We start from the raw sequence: 3,495 nt of genomic DNA on the forward strand, positions 1-3,495 counted from the left end.
ATATACATGTCTTTGTATTTATGTACATATATATCTATATATAAAAGGTAATCTATGTATTATATATGTATATATATATGTATATATACATACATGCATATATATATATATATATATATATATGAATGTAAATAGATATGTACATATGTATATGTATGTATTATATATACATGCATACATACATGCCTACATATATATATATATATATGTATGTATGTATGTATGTATGTATGTATGTATGTATGTGTGTGTGTGTGTGCGTAATTTAAAGTGTCTAGAGATATTAATCAATTAAGAAATTTGTTAAATGCTAACGAAATTCTAGTTCGAATTCGGTCTTTTATTAATCAGGTTGATCTCTATTTATTTTTTTTTACGTATTCATAAAACAATCAGAACCTGTAATTTGCTCAGCAAAATTCGTTTTAGTAGCGAAGTTTCGGCATTATCTCTGTCTCTCTGGTTAAATCTCTGCCCCTGACTCAGATTGTATCTTCGTTTCATTTATAATTGCTTTCATTACGCATTTTCAATTAGGAGTGAAGTCAGTGACACACAACTACTTGAATATTTTTCAAACTGGTCATTAGAATTATATATAGGCATTACCAATATGCTACCGGGAAATTTTTTTTCGAACAGCTGTAATTTACTTTGCTGTTGTTTCTGATAAAAAAAAAAAAAACAAAACTGTATGACATATAACTCACTGGGAAACATTTCTTGATGAGCGATAAGAAATATCTAGCTATGTCTGATATTACATTTTTAGAGAAGGACAGGTAAAACCAAATTATGTGTCATTTTCTGTTTGCTGTATTACTTCTGGTTAATTCTTAAAAAAAAAAATTTCTTCAAGTTCAACATTGTAAGACTACATAGCGTCATTGAAGCTACATATTATTACAATTTCGGATATCTCTCTATCTATATTGTTAGTTTATATTTTAATATCACAGACGGGTGGATAGAATTCTTTTTTATATGCAAAACGTTTATATATAAGACTGTCTTGTTTCAGTTTCCGCCTACCAAATACACTCACTAGGGTTTTAGAAGAAGACACTTGCCCAAAGTGTCACACAGTGGAACTGAATCCGGAAACATATGGTTGAAAAGCAAGCTTCTTACCACACAACCATGCCTGCATATATATATGTATATATATATATATATATATATATATATATATATATATATATATATATATATATATATATATATATATATATATATATATATATATATATATATATATATATATATATATGTATATATATATATATATATATATATATATATATATATATATGTATATATATATAGATAGATATATACATGTATATATATACTCATATATATATATATATATATATATATATATATATATATATACACACAGACATATATTTATATATATATATATACACACAGACACACATACATATATATGAGCATACACAGAAGCACACACACCCATACACACACACACACACACACACACACACTCACACAAACGGCGTGTTTAGTGTCTGAGTATATGCACTAATAGGTATGTATACGCATGCGAAAGAGCGAGTAATGGCCGGGGCGGCGGCTTCTTCGACATTGGTTCTGGTCGTTGTGAATGTGGATTTGTAAGTAGCGATGGTTGTGGACGGTGGTGGTGTCGATGTTGGATTGGTTAGAAGTGATGGAGCTGGCGGCGCTGAAGGTGTCGCTGGTGGTGGTGGTGGTGGTGCCGTGTTAGAAATGTCCGCTGTCTCTGGTTGTGTCATGAATAATTGAGTTTACACCAAGTTTTGTGTCCGTGACACTACGTGAATAACGATTTGATGGCAGAGCAGCACGGCAAAATTGTGATTTCTCATGGGGAACATACAATATATATATATATATATATATATATATATATATATATATATATATATCTATATATCTATGTATATGTATATATACATATACTTATATATATATATGTACATATATATTATATATATATATATATATATATATATATATATATATATATATATATATATATATATATATATATGTATATATATTGAAAGATGGTTTCATGTATGTGTATAGGTGCTTGTATCTATGTATCTACTCATATAAGCCTGCTTTTAAGTATGTTTGTGTTAGTATGCGTATATATATATATATATATATATATATATATATATATATATATATATATATATATATATAGAGAGAGAGAGAGAGAGAGAGAGGTAGATAGATAGATAGATATATCTGCATATATATATATATATATATATATATATATATATATGCAGAGAAAGAGACTGAGAGAGAGAGAGAGAGAGAATGTGGTAGCGAGAGACAGAAACAGAGAGAGAGAGAGGGAGGGAGAGGAAGGAAGAGAGAGAATGAGGGTGCGAAGGGGAGAGAGAGGACGAGAGAGAAAAACATTTATGCAAGTATACATATCTATACATATATAAAATTACATCTCTCTCTCGCTCTCTCTCTCTCTCTCTCTCTCTCTCTCTCTCTCTATCTATACATACATATATATATATCATTATAAATAAATAGATAGATAGATATATGTATGTGTGTATGTACTAGCATCCAGCACTGAGTAATTAAGGAATCCACTTCGCAATCAGTCGAAAGACGCCTGTTGTTATTTTAAATTGTTTGTATTCGTAATTGTGTACCATGTTCTCCGTTTTTTGCTTGACTGTTTGTTTTTTTGTCTTTGTTGTCGTGCACATTCACTAGCTTTCTTACAAAGAGGCCTAATGCTCTTAGCTTAGACATTTTGGGGTCAACCAGATCGAACCATCTCAAGAGGAACCGCCCGAAATGGTTGTGACTTCTGGTACTTGACTGATGAAAAAAAGCCAAGAATGACCCGTCATTTTTTGCCTGTCCTTCTAATTGTTGTTCCTCTTGTCCACCTTTGTGTCGTCTACCTGTCCGAACGTTCTAATTCCCTCCATTGCGTTTTTGTTCCATTTATTTATATATATTAGCTGCTTTCTCGTATACGAGCAAAGCCATTGGTTGAAAGAATCGTCGAAATGATTCATTGTCGATGCAATGTGAGGCCCTTCCGTGACTCTTGAACCCGGTCAAAGATTTGTACATTCTATTGCATAATGCACAGTTGTCCTGGCTGGCAGAAGAAATAGTTGCCATAGTATGAACTATTTTGATAGACTTTATCAATCCTCCAACGGAGAGGCACAGCCTTCCATATGTTTATATAGTTCGAAGTGTAGAATACAGAAGACTAAGCCAGGTGTGCCTGAATGTGTGTGTGTGTGTGTGTGTGTGTGTGTCTGCGTTGGTTGCACTTTTGGACGTGCGAACTTTATATAAGCATATATCTATATATACGTGCATATATATCTGTATATCCAAGTCTGTATGTACGCACTCGTGTATGTAAGTATATTTGTATGCCTGTATGTGTTTGTATAGCTATGCGTTTATCTATTTGTGCATTTCTATGCA

Source organism: Octopus bimaculoides, chromosome 25 (genome assembly GCF_046866305.1).
Source record: "Octopus bimaculoides isolate indiv1 chromosome 25, ASM4686630v1, whole genome shotgun sequence".
NCBI classification, from domain to species: domain Eukaryota; kingdom Metazoa; phylum Mollusca; class Cephalopoda; order Octopoda; family Octopodidae; genus Octopus; species Octopus bimaculoides.